Source organism: Oryctolagus cuniculus, chromosome Y, assembly GCF_051225735.1.
Source record: "Oryctolagus cuniculus isolate XC-2025 breed Fujian yellow rabbit chromosome Y, ASM5122573v1, whole genome shotgun sequence".
Lineage (NCBI taxonomy): Eukaryota > Metazoa > Chordata > Mammalia > Lagomorpha > Leporidae > Oryctolagus > Oryctolagus cuniculus.
In genome coordinates this window covers 20,819,153-20,836,116 of record NC_142889.1, presented here as the reverse complement: position 1 = coordinate 20,836,116, position 16,964 = coordinate 20,819,153, and the positions used below count along the sequence as shown (strand labels likewise).

Genomic DNA, 16,964 nt, shown 5'->3' with positions numbered 1-16,964 from the left:
ATGAGACCAAGAAATAATACTCAACCGTTTGCAAATCAGTACTAAAAATCTCAAACTCACACAAAAATAAAAACAAGAATATAAAGAAAAGACCTAGAGCCCAAACACTGCGTAAACCGTAACTCACAGAAAACGTTTAAGGAGCCCCGAATCACAGGATCACAGACAATGGAACAGGGAAGTATTTCAGGAGATGGTCTGGAAGGTGTCGGCCCCCTCTGCTGTGGGAGTGTCGTGTCCCAGGAAGAGGAGAGACAGCTTCAAACTTGAGCCCAAGGCACCCACCTTATTCCCCCAACACAGCACAGTCCCAAGGCCCGCAGGCTGCATCTGATTGGCTGCGTCTCCTCTGACGCCATAAGTGCGCGCCATTGTGTGACCTACCCAAGCAGGTTGGCCTGGGCAACGCTGTGTGAATCTTCTTTCTGGGCTCCGCCGTTCTTTGCTTCCCGGCTCTGCTCCTGGTCGCGGCCTCCCGTGGTCAGCCTTTCTGTTCCCTCTTACAGAGACCTCAGGACCGGGACTCCTCAGAAGCTGGAAAATGGTGAGTGAGGTCCAGTCCCGTCAGGCCGCAGGATGTGCGCTGGGCCACAGCCGGATCCCTGAAAGTCTTGTCCTGGCCCTGTTTGCAGTGACGGTGGCTCAGCTCTGGAGCCCCGAATCCGCCAACATTGTTGATGAGGACAGGAAGGAACTTAGAATTCAGACTTCAGATCTGGCTGTCACGTGAGTGAGAAGCTGATTTGCGGGTCCTCTGTCCCACCTTTCTCTTTAGGGATGACCCGAGTCTCCTGAATTGCAAACAAGGTTTAATGTCAGTAACCCGGTCCTTTCAGTGTAGCTCTTCCTAGGGCCCTGCGTAGCTTTATGTTAATAATAACACAAGCTCTCAAACCGGGTAAATTATGAAAAAAAGGGTGTTATTTGACTCAAGGTTCTGCTCAAGGTTGCGAGGTAGCATCTGGCGGTGGCTTCTTGTTGGCAGAGGCTTGGGGTGCCGCAGAAACCATGTGGCCAAATAAAGGGAGTGTTGGTGTGGCCAGGGCAAAGTGGCTTCTACAGCAGACCCTCTGGAGATAGTCCATTAATCATATGAATAGATTGAGCCTAATCATTACTTGGAATATTCCACTTGGTCCCATCGATTATGTTCTTATACTTGGAATTAAAGTTCCCCATGAGTTTCTTTTTTTTTTTTCTTAAAAAAAGATTTATTTATTTATCTGAAAGTCAGAGTTATACAGAGAGAGGAGAGGCAGAGAGAGAGAGAGAGAGAGAGAGAGAGAGAGGTCTTCCATTGGATCGTTCACTTCTCAATTGACCACATAGCTGGAGCTGCATCGATCCAAAGCCAGGAGCCAGGAGCTTCCTTTGGGTTTCCCACATGGGTGCAGGGGCCCAAGCACTTGGGCCGTCTTCTACTGCTTTCCCAGGCCATTGCAGAGATTGATCAGAGTGGAGTAGCTGGGTCTTGAACCTGCACCCATATGGGATGTTGGCACTTCAGGCCAGGGTGTTAACCCACTGTGTCACAGAGCTAGCCCCAAAGAGTTTCAGAGGGATAAACCATATTCAATAAAGAGTATGAAGCCTGGCCCAAAAAAAAAAAAAAAAAAAAAAAGATCTCAGGGCCATTTCCCTGGCATAGTGAGTAAAGCTGCTGCCTGCAGTGCTCGTATCCCAAATGGGTGCAGTTTCCAGTCCTGGCTGCTCCACTAATGCTGTCCAGCTCCCTGCTAATTCCTCTGGGAAAGCACTTGGCGATAGCCCAAATCCTTGGCCCTTGCACTCATGTGGGAGACCTGGAAGAGGCTCCTGGCTCCTGGCTCCTGGGTTTGGATTGGCCCAGCTCTGGCCATTTCAGCCTCTTGGGGAGTAAAGCAGCAAATGGAAGACCCCTCTCTCTCTTTTTGTTTCTCTCTCTCTCTCTGCCTCTCTGTAACTCTGCCTTTCATATAAATAAATAAATCTTTAAAAACAAACAAAAAATCAGTAAAAATGTCCAAATCTCCTCCCATGTTGCCAAATGCTAACTGCTCCTTGAAGTTCACAACACCATCAATGATTTTCTTTATGGCATATTTCATTCAGCTTCAGTTAAAATACTATTGCTAAAATAATATTGTCTTTTTTTCCCCACAAGAAAATTCCTTAACCTTTTAAAACACTTATTTTCTGTCTATGAACCTATGCTATTAGAGGAAAGCTATGAATGCTTACCTGACACACAAGTGTAAAGAGATCTTTGTTTAAAATGGGTATTTGTAGTAGTGGTTAAGATGTTCCTAGGACTCCCACAGTCCCTCTCAGAGACCCCTGGTTTGCATTCCAGCTCTGCTTCCAGCCTAATGTTCACCTGAGGAAGAGGCAGTGATGGTTCAAGTACTTGGGTCCCAATCACCCACATAGGAGGATCTGATTTAATTCCAGCCTCCTGGCTTCAACATGGGCCAGCCTTGACTTTTGCATGCATGTGAGGAGTGAACCATTTAGTGGAAGATCTTTCCGTGACTGTCTCTGCAGCTCTACTTGTGAAATAAAAAACATTTTTAAAAAACTGTCCATTTCTTCTTATCTCCCTTAAATGCAGACATCTTATTAAAATGTCAACAGTTTGAGAATCCCCTCGGAAGCTTTACAGGGCAATGTCTCCCTAACACACTCCTCTCTTTCCCTTGTCCTCAGTTGTGGGTGATGACAGATTTTCCAGGGGCCAGATCCTTAGGAGTATCAGGTGAGTGCCAGCCCCTGGCTGTTTCTTCCTAAAGAACAGTAGTAAGAAGGGGGACATTTGATGTCTCTAAGGCAAAGGGTCTCTACTGTATACCCTCCATCAATGTTGCTAACCCATTGGGACACTAAAATTTCTTCTCCCAAGTTCAGTTCCCACTATGGGAGACATATTAGTGACAGCTAATTTGATGCTGATATTGAAGGGGCAGGGCAGAAATGAGTTATGCCCTCTAGGTTCTATCTGCCTTATGCAGGAGGGAAATCTTTTGTAAAGAAAGACCTGACCTAGCTAAGTGGTGCCAGATTTGAAAAGCAAATGCACATGCATTTTGCATCCACAGATTTGGTTTAATCAGAGTATAATTTGTCAATTTTCAATGTCTAGGAAGATCAGCTTCTGTTGGCTGAGAAAGTTTAAATTTGAGATTATTTTCATGACTGGTATAATAAAAATTTTATTTGAATTTGTCATTTTTGGCTCAGAGATCCTAAGACATCTGGAATTTCCTGAATGGTAGGCCTGGCTCTGTTCCTGCCTAACACACACATTTCAGATGGTAGCTACGTCTGTGTTAATGAGATGACTATGGGTAGGATCCCTAAATAACATCAGAATGGGGACAGGGCATCAGAAAGAGCCAATACTTGCTTTCCACTGGCATCTTCATGGGGCTGCATGGTGCTTATTTTTATATTTAGTCTATGTCTTTATGTTTGCCTTTAAAATATATTTATGCATCTTCAGTTGATATATAAAATATCATATGTCTTTTATGTGATGAGAACACTTAAAATCTAATTTCTTCATTATTTTCCTTAGTAGAACACATTGTTATTAACTATTGTTATCATGTTGTACAATGTACATTTTCAAGTTATTCTTCCTATGGAGTTGAAATTTATTCTCCTTTGAGCAACATGGCCTCGAATCCCCTCCATGTCTCTTTAAATTTAAATAATTTTCCTGTGGAACCAAAGTTGGGTCTTGGTCTTAATTGAACTGTGTCAGTCTCTTAATTGGAGTAATTAGTTAATACACATTTAAGATGATGATTGCTATATTTGGATTAATATGCAGCATATTTGAAATTGATTCCCCTTTATTATAATTCTTTCTAAAAGTCTTACTGATTTGTATTTGTTTGAAAAAGATCTAGAAACAGAGGAAGAGAAAGATCTTTTTTTTATTTTTTTGCCAGGCAGGAGTGGACAGTGAGAGAGAGAGACAGAGAGAAAGGTCTTCCTTTTTCTCTTGATTCACCCCCCAATGGCTGCTGCAGCCTGTGTGCTGTGGCCAGTGCACCGCATTGATCCATAGCCAGGAGCCAGATGCTTCTCCTGGTCTCCCATGTGGTTGCAAGGCCCAAGGACTTGGGCCATCCTCCACTGCACTCCCAGGCCATAGCAGAGAGCTGGACTGGAAGAGGAGCAACTGGGACAGAATCTGGTGCCCTGCCTGGGACTAGAACCCGGTGTGCTGGCACCACAGGTGGAAGATTGGCCTATTGAGGCATGGTGCCAGCCCGAGAAAGATGTTATCTAATGTTTTAGTCTCTGAATGCCTGCAACAATTGTGGTTAATTCAAGCTAAGCACAGGAGCCAAGAAGTCCTTCCAGGTTTCCCACATGTGTGGCAGAGATCCAAACACTAAAAGCATGAACTGCTGCCTGCCACAGTATGCATTAGAGGGAAATGGTTTCAGAACTGGAAAAGCTGTACTCAGACCTGACATTCTGATATGGGATGCGGTCATCTGAAGTGGTGTGTAAAATGCTCCACCCAACACCCAGCACTGTCTTTGTTCATAAAGTTTCCCTAGTTTTCTCACTTATCACTTTATTTTTTTAAGATTTATTTTATTTATTTGAAAGGCAGAATTACAGAGAGGTAGAGATAGAGAGAGAGGTCTTCCATCCGCTGGTTCACTCCCTAGATGGCCGCAATGGCCGGAACTGCACCGATTCAAAACCAGGAGCCAGGAGCTCCTTTTGGGTCTCCTGCATGGGTACAGGGGCCCAAGGACGTGGGCCATCTTCCACTGCTTTCCAAGGCTATAGCAGAGAGCTGCATCAGAAGAGGAGCAACCGGGTCTTGAACCGGCTCCCATATGGGATGCCAGTGCTGCAGGCCAGGGTGTTAACCCACTGTGCCACAGTGGCGGCCCCTTATCTCTTTATTTTTCAAAAGATTTATGCATCTATTTTATTTATGAGTAGAGAGACACACAATGCGAAACAAGAGGAAATTGCCATCTGCAAGTTCATTCTCCAAGTTCCTGTGTGATAATTGTGATTTTCCTGGACAAAGATATAAGCCAAGAAATTAATCTATGTCAAAGGTTGAGATGGCAGAGATGCAAAAATCATGTCATTACCTACTTCCTTCCAGGGTATGCATTAGCACAAAGTGGGAATTGGGAATGTAGCCAAGACTAAAACACTGGACTCCAGTGTGGGATGGTGGCATTCAGAACTCTCTCTTAACCACTATACAAAAGGCCCACATCTTCTCACTAAAGTTGAGCATTCTATTAAGATGTCAAGGATATATGCTTTCTAATATTTTAAAATAATTTCTCTAGCGTTTGCAGTGTACACTATCAAATAACCCAAACCCACTTTCAAGTAACATGCTATTTTTTAGGTAGTGCAGATAACTTTTAATAGAATTTTCCCAATCCCTTCCTCTTACCTTCTGTATAATTTGTCATTCCTTTTATCTATCAGAAGTTGTAACGACTGAGTTGATATCATTTTGGATAAACCTTTTTTTCTGGTAAATTATGTAGAAACAAACAAAGTGAATTCCTTTTTGTACCTTCACTTAATTTTTTAAAGATTTATTTATTTATTTGAAGGGCAGTTGCAGAGAAGCAGAGGTATAGTGAGAGAGAGAGAAAGAGGGAGAGAAGTCTTCCATGTGCTGGTTCACTCCCCAGATAGCCTCAATGGCCGGAGCTGTGCCGATCTGAAGCCAGGAACCAGGAGCTTCCTTCTGGTCTTCCCATGTGGGTGCAGGAGCCTAAGGACTTGGGCCATCTCCCATTGCTTTCCCAGGTCATAGCAGAGAGCTGGATTGGAAGTGAAACAGCCAGGACTCAAACCGGTGCCCATATGGGAAGTGGGCACTGCAGGAGGCAGCTTTACCTGCTACACCACAGTGCCTGTCCCTACTCAGGTCCTTTTACTGGTTAACTATATTGTTTCTTGTTGCTACTGTGCAGTTTTTCCAGTTCTGTATGTATTCTGTGTATCAGTCCTTTGTCAGATGCATAGTTTGCAAATGTTTTAGCTCATTCAATTGGTTATATCTTCATTTTGGTGGCTGTTTTGTTTATATTTTTGTTTTTGGTTTTAGGAATCTTCTTAGTTGATAACAAAATTATATATTTGTGTCTTTATTGCCCACACTTTTGGGATCTTATTCAAAGCTATTGCTTATGCCAGTGTTGTAGAGTTCCCTGTCTTCTTTATGAGATTTATGTCTTACATTAAGTTCATTGAGTAAATTTGTTTTTTGTGTAGGGTAACATTGGGGCAGTCTCCTTTCAGTCTTCTGCGTATGAATACCCATTTTCCTCTGGACAATTACTGAAAAGATTTCTTTCTTTAGCATATTTTTGGAGTATCTGTCAAATGTAAATTATCTGTGGATGTATGGGTTTCTTTCTGGGACCTCTATTCTGTCCCATTGGTCTATGTGTCTGTTTTAATGCCAGTGGTTATAATATCTGTTATAAAGTAATACATATAATATACTATATATTATATGTATTATAATATATTATAATTATATTATGATTATAATATATTATATATTATATAATATGTAATATGTATATAATATAGTATAATTATATGTTATTATATATGTATTAACAAATATTATAGTATACTATCTGTTATAAATATCTGTATTGGATTCAAATATTTTAGTGATACCAGAATGCTGTTCTTCAGTATTGCTTTGGCTGTTTGGGGTACTTTTTGACCCCATATTAATTCTCCAAAACATTGATTAATTTGAAAGTCAGAATATTAGAGAAAGAGAGGGAGAGACAGAAAGAGATATTCCAACTGTTGATTCACTCCTCAAATGGTCACAGTGGCCAGGCCTGGGCCAGATGGAACTTAGGAGCCAAGAGCTTCATTTGAGTCTCCCATGTGGGTGGCAGGGCCTCAAGTACTTGAGCTGCCTTCCATTGCTATCCCAAGCCATTAGCTGAGAGCTGGCTCAGAAGTGGACCACTTAGGACTCAAACCAGAGCACATCTGGGGTACCAGCATCACAGATGGGGGCTTTATGTGATATGCCACAATGCTGACCCCAATTCCATATTATTTTTAAGTTCATTTTGTGTAATACTATGTGTCGGGGAACGGGACAGCCTGGCCAGCTGTGCTGCTCCCGACAAGAAGTTTAGTGCTGGGCTTTTTCCACCCTGCCCGTAGCTAATTGCAAGATCCTGTTTTGACTTTAAGCATCCTGTTATTGCATGTTTCCCACACTTAGTTGGTAACATGTTTTCCGTGAATGATATATATATAAATAGGTGGACGGTGGGCGGGAGTGAGTGAATGAACGCTGGTAAAAGACGGAGAGTGAATGAACGCTGGTAAAAGACGGAGAGTGAATGAATGCTGGTAAAAGACGGGTGAGTGAATGAATGCTGGTAAAAGACGGAGGAGTGAATGAATGCTGGTAAAAGACGGAGGAATGAATGAATGCTAGTAAAAGACGGAGGAGTGAATGAACGCTGGTAAAAGACGGAGGAGTGAATGAACGCTGGTAAAAGACGGAGGAATGAATGAACGCTAGTAAAAGGCGGAGTAATGAATGAACGCCGGTAACAGGCAGAGTTGTGAATGAACGCCGGAAACAGGCGGGAGTTATGAATGAACGCCGGAAACAGGCAGGAGCTATGAATGAATGCGAGTAGTAAGTAGGAGTGGTGAATGAAGGAGTTGTGAATGAATGAGTTGTGAATGAATGCCGGTAACAGGGCGGGCGTTCGCGACATGTAACGCGAGTCTGCTGAAAAATAAAGTGGAAGCTGAAAAGCCGATAAACGCGTCTGGTGTCTCCGAGGTCTCGCCGGCGTTAACCTATCCGGAAGGTGTACGCCTGCAACTGGTGCCGTGACTCGGATCACTGCGACGCGGAAAGAAGGAAAAAAAAAATCCAATCTGGACTCCAGAAAGACGGACAAGAACAATAGAGTGGCAAGATGATCGTGATCCTACTCCTACTAATAATGACGCCACTGTCACCAACGATGGCCAAGCTGGATGAGTATTGGGGTCTCTTGAGAGCCCTACCTCTCCCTCTCCAGTTGTGTATTTGCCTGAGAAGGACTTCTCTATGGCTGTTCAACACAGGAGAGACTTTGGAGTCACCGTGGTCGTCGTTGCAGTAATTGCGGTGTTATCAGCTTGTTAGGCCGCTATTGGCATGGCCGTGAGCCAAACCTCCACACTGTCCATACTTGATAGCATCACAAGATCTACCGCCCAGGCACTTGATGATATATTGCTGAACGGATTTATTGCAAGATTAGGCCTGGTTGGCATACCCTGTGTTATTCGATCTACTGCAGTTTGTGTTACCACCTACCCCTACAACCACTTTTCATTTGCTGCTAATCAGTCCCGTCTTTTGGGTAGCATGTTAATAACAGGATCAATTATTGTTTGGATCTTGCAAGGGCTGTTAATACGCAAATGGTGGTTAAACAAGCCAGCTAACATTCAATAACCAGTACCCCATGCAAAATGGACAGATTCAGGTGTGGCTGAATCTGCTGGAATGGTAGTCAAAGACGGGTAAGTTCTGAGAGGTCTTCAAGGCAACCTAAGACAGGGCATGAACGCTCCCTCCACACCACATGTTCATGTGCCAATGACGGGTAAGCCTGATAGATGCTCTTGGTCACCTAAGACAGGCACAGTACCACTCCATTTTGCAAAGAAATAAGGGGGAGATGTCGGGGAACGGGACAGCCTGGCCAGCTGTGCCGCTCCCGACAAGAAGTTTAGTGCTGGGCTTTTTCCACCCTGCCCGTAGCTAATTGCAAGATCCTGTTTTGACTTTAAGCATCCTGTTATTGCATGTTTCCCACACTTAGTTGGTAACATGTTTTCCGTGAATGATATATATATAAATAGGTGGACGGTGGGCGGGAGTGGATGAATGAACGCTGGTAAAAGACGGAGAGTGAATGAACGCTGGTAAAAGACGGAGAGTGAATGAATGCTGGTAAAAGACGGAGGAATGAATGAAGGCTGGTAAAAGACGGAGGAATGAATGAACGCCGGTAACAGGCGGAGTTGTGAATGAACGCCGGTAACAGGCGGAGTTGTGAATGAACGCCGGAAACAGGCGGGAGTTATGAATGAACGCCGGTAACAGGCGGGAGCTGTGAATGAATGCGAGTAGTAAGTAGGAGTGGTGAATGAAGGAGTTGTGAATGAATGAGTTGTGAATGAATGCCGGTAACAGGGCGGGCGTTCGCGACATGTAACGCGAGTCTGCTGAAAAATAAAGTGAAAGCTGAAAAGCCGATAAACGCGTCTGGTGTCTCCGAGGTCTCGCCGGCGTTAACCTATCCGGAAGGTGTACGCCTGCAACTATGAAGAATTTATTTGTGTTCTGATGGCAGTTTTTAACCTTTTCTCTTCAATTCCTTTCATCACTATTTGTAAATTTTTTCTTGCAGAGGTCTTTCACATCCTGGGTTATATTTATTCCAAGGTCTTTTGTTTTCTTGCAGCTGTTGTGAATCCAATTTTTTTTATAGTTTTCAGTGAGTTCACTATTGGATACGAAAGTGCTCCTGATTCTTCTGTGTTCATTTTGTATCCCGCAACTTTGGTGAATCCATTGATCAGTTACAGAAGTCTCTTGGTAGAGTCATTTGTTTTCTCTGTGTATAGAATTGTGTCATCTGGAAACAGAACATAATTTGCTTTCTTCTTTCCTGTTAGCAGCCTTTTCTTTCTGCCACTTGCCTACTTTTTTGGTGCAAACTTTCAGTGCAATATTGAATAACAGTGGTTAGACTCAGCATTCTTGTCTGGCTCCAGATCTTGAATGAAATGCTTTCAGCTCTTTGCCATTCTGCATAATGTTAGATATGGGTTAATAATATACAGGCTTTACTGTATTGAGGTATGATCCTTCTAAAAATATGTTGCTCACAATTTTGTCATAAACTGATGTTAATTTTTGAATGCTTTAATTACCCCAATTGAGATAATTCTAATGATGTTATCCATCATCTTGTTGATGTGATTTATTTTCTTTTTGATTTGCATGCATTTAACTATCCCTTACACCCCCAGGACACATCCTAATTGGTTTTTATTTGCTGTAGGATTTGATGGCTAGTCTTATGAAAATTTTATATCTATAATCATCAGGCATATTGGTCTATAGTTTTATATTTGAAAGATAGAGATCTCTCTGCTGACTCACTCCAATATTGGAATCTAGACAATTCTTTCTTCATGGATGACTTTGAAGGGGATTCATCTCTTTAAAGTGTTTGGAGTAATTTTAGAAGGACAGATGTTAGTCCTTTAAAAAAGATAGAGAATTAGGCTGGCGCCATGGCTCAATAGGCTAATCCTCCACCTTGCGGTGCCGGCACACCAGGTTCTAGTCCTGGTCAGGGTGGCGGATTCTGTCCCAGTTGCCCCTCTCCCAGGCCAGCTGTCTGCTATGGCCCAGGAGTGCAGTGGAGGATGGCCCAAGTGCTTGGCCCTGTACCCCATGGGAGACCAGGATAAGCACCTGGCTCCTGCCTTTGGATCAGCGTGGTGCACCGGCCACGGCGGCCATTGGAGGGTGAACCAATGGCAAAAAGGAAGACCTTTCTCTCTGTCTCTCTCTCTCACTGTCCACTCTGCCTATCCAAAATAAATAAATAAATAAATAAATAAATAAATAAATAAATAAATAAAAGATATAGAATTAGTAATGAAGACAATATTTTAAACGCATATAATTTTCTCAGAGAGATTACTAAATTAGCTGTAGAAGGAATCCTAGTGAGGTTTTCAGCATTTTGGTAGTCACTTGTAATGTTGTTCAATGTATCTTTAAGTTTATTATCTGTGTGTTGTCAGTTCACACACTGATTATCACTAGTTTCATGAGAATGGGGATGACTTACGGGATTTGAAATAGAAAAATTATAATAACACCAATCTTCGTAACATCTGTGCAGTCTATAATGTACATAAATAATAATGTGAGTCATTTATAAGATATTTGAGTTTAATTCCTTTTAGCTGATATGCCATTACTAGGTGGCAATTATAAACATAATTCATAATTCACTGAGCAAGCAAACAATAAAGTTGTAAGTTTCCTAGAGAGATTTCTGACATGACAGTGTGAGTAGTTGTGTGGACCCTCACTCCAGTAGAATTAATCAAAACAACTTTGCAAACTAATATCCCTGCAAAGACTCTAGATATGGTCTCAAAGACATTTAGCAGCTAAATATTAGGAAAATCTAAGATTTGCTAAGAGCAGAGGGACTCAGCAGTACTATTTAAATCTAGACCTGATTTCCCTCTCCCCTGCCCTGGATCAGAAGGAAGCTATTCCACACAGGAACAATGGAAAACATAGGGCTCTGCTTGCTGGGAGCTGCCTGGGGAGAAAGACATCTTGATTTCTCCTATCTGCAGCTACCTGATGCCAGAATTATGTTCTTTATAAATACAGCTGAGAGATAGGGCTCAATCCCACTCAAGTGACAGAGGCTCTATATTGGTCAGAACACTTGGATTTCCTATTACACTCAACATCCATAGTAGACAAATCTATACAAACAGCATATTTGTAGTGGCTTTAGTTTCAAAGCATTGGGGACATGGAAGAAAAGCAAAAGGGTACTCTTTTTTACTTATTTATTTGTGTTTATTTTATTTTTCTACTGTATTTATTTGAAAGGCAGAATTACAGAGAGGGAAAGAAAGATCTTCCATCAGCTGGTTCACTCTCCCCAAATGGCTTCAATGGCTGTGGCTGGAAGGCTGGAGTCCAACACTCCATTTAAGTCTCCCACATGGGTTCAGAGTCCCAAGGCCCAATGGGATGCCAATATTGCAGAGGGTGGTTTGATCTATTGTGTCACAACACTAATTCCTTTTGTTAATTTTAGAAGCAAGGAGAGGGGGAAGATATAAAAATGCTCACATCAGTGAGGCTGAGTTAACTTAAACCTGGGAGCTACTGAGGCAGGCATGGCAGTACAGCAGGCTGAGCCATTGATGGGGATGCCCATGTCCCATATCAGCATGCTGGCTCAGGCGCTAGCCATTGTACTTTCAATTCATATTGAATACTGAAATTTTTTTTGCTAATGTGCAATGGAGGCAGCAGATGAAGGCAGACTTGAATTTCTGCCTTCCATACTGGAGACCTGGATGGAATTCCTCAACCATGTTGGGCTTTCCACAGCCCTAAATGTTAGGGGCATTGGGCAGAGTTATCTAGTCAAAGGGAAATTCCTCTCTCTCTCTCCATTTCCAAATGATTAGTCAATTACTCTTAAATAATTTAACAAAATCAAGACTTGGGAACTCAATCTAGGCTTCCAACATGGCTCAATTTTTCTTAATTACTTGAGTGTTTTACTTATGGTTGATGTGGTTCTTATAGTTGAGGTGGGCATTAGCAGAAATATGGAATTAGGAATGCAGATGGGAATGAAATCCAGGCATTCTGGGATGTGTGTGTCCCAAGAAGCATCTTTTGCTCTTTTAAGATTTATTTATTTATTTTACTTTCTTCAGATTTTATTTATTTATTTGAGAAATAGAGTTACAGACAGTGAGAGGGAGAGATGAGAGAAAAGTCTTCCATCCACTGGTTTACTTCCCAAATGGCCACAATGATCAGAGCTGTGCCAACCCAAAGCCAGGATTCAGGAGCTTCTTCCAGGTCTTCCACATGGGTGCAGAGACCCAAGAATCTGGGCCATTGTCTACTGCTTCCTCAGACCATAGCAGAGAGCTGGATCAGAAGAGGAGCAGCCAGGACTAGAACCAGTGCCCATATGGGATGCCAGTGCCTAAGACAGAGGCTTAACATACTGAGCCACAACACCTGACTCTTGAGTTACTTTTAAGAGTTATTTATTTATTTGAAAGAGAGAGAGAGAGAGGCAGAGAGAGAGAGAGAGTATGAGATCTCTCATCAGCTGTTTCACACCCCAAGTGACCTCAATGTTAAGAGCTGGGCTGATCCAAAGCCAGGAGACAGGAGGTTCTTCTGGGTCTTCAACATGGGTGCAGGGGCCCAAGCACTTGGGCCATCTTCCACTGCTTTCCCAGGAAAATTAGCAGGGTACTGGATCAGCAGTGGCATAACTAGGATTTGAACTGGTACCCATATGGGATGCCAGCACTGCAGGCGATGGCTTTACCCACTAAGCCACAGTGCCAGCCCCACAATAATCCATTTCTTCCACTCACAAGTTCTTTTCATGCCCATTTGCAGTTCATTCCATTCCCAACTTCAACACTAGGAAACTACAAGTAAGCTTTCTGCATCTATAGAATATATATATATATTTTAAAAAGACATGTAGATTCTGTGTCTAACTTCTTTCACCTAGCATAATGTTCCTAAAATCCATTTATGTTGTACATTTTGTTTCAGTAATAATTTCACTGAACAGATGCATCATAGTGTATCTATTTGCTCATTGAAAACATTTAGGTTGTTTCAGTTTTATTTGAGTATTAATAAAGCTGTTATGCATATTCAGATGCAGATTCTTTGTGTGACTGTTAGGTTTTCATTCCCCTGAGATAAATAGCTGGGAATGCAACTTTTAAATTATACTCATATGGTGATGTGTGTTTATAAAACGCTGCCATGATTTTTTCCAGAGCTGATATTCCAGCTTACATTCCAACCTGTAATTTGAGAGAGGTCTAGTCACTCCAAATCCTTGCTACCACTTTATATCATCAGCATAAACTTTAGTCAGTATAATAGACTGTGGTAGTATTCATTCTGTTCTTAATTTGTATTTCCACAAAGGCTAATGAACTTGTTTATTTTTCATGTACTTACTTCCAGTATGTATATACCTACCCCTTTGTGAAATGTATGTTCATGTCTTTCTCCATTTCTGATTGGACTTCCTATTTTCCCATAAATCAGTTTAGAGTATGTATATATACTCATATATATAAATTGTATATAGATAGTGTGCATATGTATATATAGTGTGTATCTCTATACACACACATACATACTAGATACATGTACTTTTTGAGGCATGTGATTTGCACCCCATTAGTACGTAGTATTTCATTTTTTGTAACACTGTAAATGCATACTGAAACATTCAGCTATCATTTATGTACACAATTGTTTCTTACCTCAGTCAGCCATTTTTATATGTACAAATTTTGAATCTCTGTCATTTTGTAGATATATAAAAAATTATACATCCCTTGTCAATTGGTCTTTTTGTCATTCTGAAATGTTATTTTTTATCCCTAGCAATATGCCATGTCCTGAAATCTATGTTGCTTCTTATCAATATAGTCAGTCTAGCTTACTATGATTAGTGTTTACAAGGTATTCTTTTTCTTTTAACTTGTCTGTGTACTGATATTTAATTTAATTTTCATTTCTTTCAGAAATTTAGCTTTTTTAGCATATAGTTGGAGTGGCTTTTTTTTTTTTCAGTAAGAAAACTGATTTAATTGGAATGCTTACAGCCTTTACAGTTAATGTAATCATCAGTGAGACTTTCAGTGTTTCATTGTACTGCATATTTGTTGTTTATTTTGTTCTCACTTACAAAGCTTTCTTTCTTTCTCTAGCTAGTTGTGTTTATTTATTCATTTAGGATATATTTTGTCCTAGCTATTTGTTTATGGGCTTTAGCCCTTTATTCTTTTTAAAATATGGCTATACTGAGTGAAATAAGCCAGTCCCAAAGGGACAAATACCATATGTTCACCCTGATTGGTGACAACTGACTGAACACCAAAAAGGAAACCTGTTGAAGTGAAATCGACACTATGAGAAATGGTGACTTGATCAGCATAGCCCTGACTGTTAATGAACAACTTAATACATTATCCCTCTTAGTAGTTTTTTTTTTGTCTGTTCTACTTAATATGACTGGTTTAATTCTGTAATTATCACACAGTTATTCTTAAGTGTTGAAATTTAACTGAAAGGTGATCCCTGTTAAACATAAGAGTGGGGATAAGAGAGGGAAGAGATGTACAATTTGGGACATGCTCAAGCTGACTTGCCCCAAATGGTAGAGTTAGAAACATACCAGGGGACTCCAATTTAATCCCATCAAGGTGGCATGTACCAATGCCATCTCACCAGTCCAACTGATCAATTTCAGTTCACAATTGATCATAATGAAAGGACTAAGAGTCAAAGGGAGCACATAGACAAGTCTAGTACCTGCTAATACTAACTGATAGAATAAATAAAGGGGAGAGTGATCCAACATGGGAAGCGAGATACTCAGCAGACTCATAGAATGGCAGATGTCCTAAACAGCACTCTGTCCTCAGAATCAGCCCTAAAGGCATTCGGATCTGGCTGAAAAGCCCATGAGAGTATTTCAGGCATGGAAAGCCAAGACACTCTGGCAAAAAAAAAAAAAAAAAAAAAAAACCTAAATGAAAGATCTCTGTGAGTGAGATCCCAGTGGAAAGAACAGGTCTTCAAAGAAGGAGGTACCTTTCTCTGAAGGGAGGAGAGAACCTCCACTTTGACTATGACCTTGTCTAAACAAGATAAGAGTCGGAGAACTCAAGGGCTTCCATAGCCTTGGAAACTCATGACTGGAGCATAGGGAGATTACTGATGCCATAAACAGGAGTGTCAATTTGTAAAGTCAACAACAGGAGTCACTGTGCACTTACTCCTCATGTAGGATCTCTGTCCTTAATGTGCTGTACATTGAGCTTTAATGCTATAACGAGTACTCAAACAGTATATTTCGCTTTGTGTTTCTATGGGGGTGCAAACTGTTGAAATCTTTACTTAATGTATACCAAACTGATCTTCTGTTAAAAAAAAAAAAGAAGAAATTGTCAATTCCCAACTTGACTCTCACTGGGATTAAACATGACAATAGGTCTGATGTGATTTCATCATCATTTAAAAAATCATCTATTATTTTTCACTTTATGTTTCTGTGTGGGAGCAAACTGTTGAAATCTTTACTTAATATATGCTAAACTGATCTTCAGTATATAAAGAGAATCAAAAATGAATCTTGATGTGAATGGAAGGGGAGAGGGACTGGGAGAGGGTAGGGTTGTGGGTGGGAGGGACGCTATGGGGGGGAAGGCATTGTAATCCATAAGCCGTACTTTGGAAATTTATATTCATTAAATAAAAGTTAAAAAAATATGATTTTCTATGCATTAATATAACCACATTTACCTTATCTCAGTCTATTTGTTTAACATTTTTATTTATTTATGGGCATGCAGGGATGGAGATGAGAGTAAGTTCCAGAGTGAGAGCAAGAGAATGAGGAAGAATGTGTGTGTGAGGGAGAGAGAGGGAGAGAGAGAGACATCTCCCATCAGCAGGCTTCTCTCTCAAATACCAAAAATGCTCATGGTAGGGCTAATTCCAAAGTGGTAACTCGACTAAAATCCAGATCTCCCACATTGGTGGCAAGGACCCATCAATTTGATTCATCACCTGTTGCTGCCCAAGGGTGTACACCAGCTGGAAACCAGAATCAGAACTCAAAGTAGGATTCAAACCATTATGTTAAAGGGAGGGAGGGAGGGAGGGGGGATGGGAGGGGATAGGAGAGAAGGGAAGGAAAGGGAAGTGAAGGGAAGGGAAGGGAAGGGAAGGGAAGGGAAGGGAAGGGAAGGGAAGGGAAGGGAAGGAAGGAAAAGGAAGGGATACAAGGAGACAGACATTCTATATGCTAGCTCACTCCACAGATGCTGGATGATGACAATACCCAGAGCTGGTCTAGGCCAGAAGATGGCAAATCAATCCAAGTCACCTCTGTGGGTGACAGAGAATTAACTATTTGAGCCATCACCTGCTGCCTCCCAGAGTTTGCACCAGCAGGAAACTGCAATCAGGAGTGGAGTTGGGACTCCAATCCAGGCCCTCCCATAAGGGATGCAGCTGTATCAAGTGGCATCTTAATTGCTATGACAAAGGCCTGCCCTGTATGTATTTTATTAATTCC

The 16,964-nt window shown here is 41.5% G+C and overlaps 1 long non-coding RNA gene across 2 annotated transcripts; it reads left to right on the top strand.

Moving 5' to 3' along the window:
* The first annotated feature begins 412 nt into the window (after nt 1-412).
* On the top strand, nt 413-16,499 carry LOC149119344 (uncharacterized). Of its 2 annotated transcripts, none has more exons than XR_016228768.1 (3): nt 413-544; nt 633-726; nt 16,237-16,499. It is a non-coding gene; the product is annotated as an uncharacterized LOC149119344 (long non-coding RNA). The 2 variants fall into 2 exon arrangements; XR_016228767.1 differs by lacking the exon at nt 16,237-16,499 and adding an exon at nt 2,333-2,526.
* The last annotated feature ends 465 nt before the right edge of the window (nt 16,500-16,964 follow it).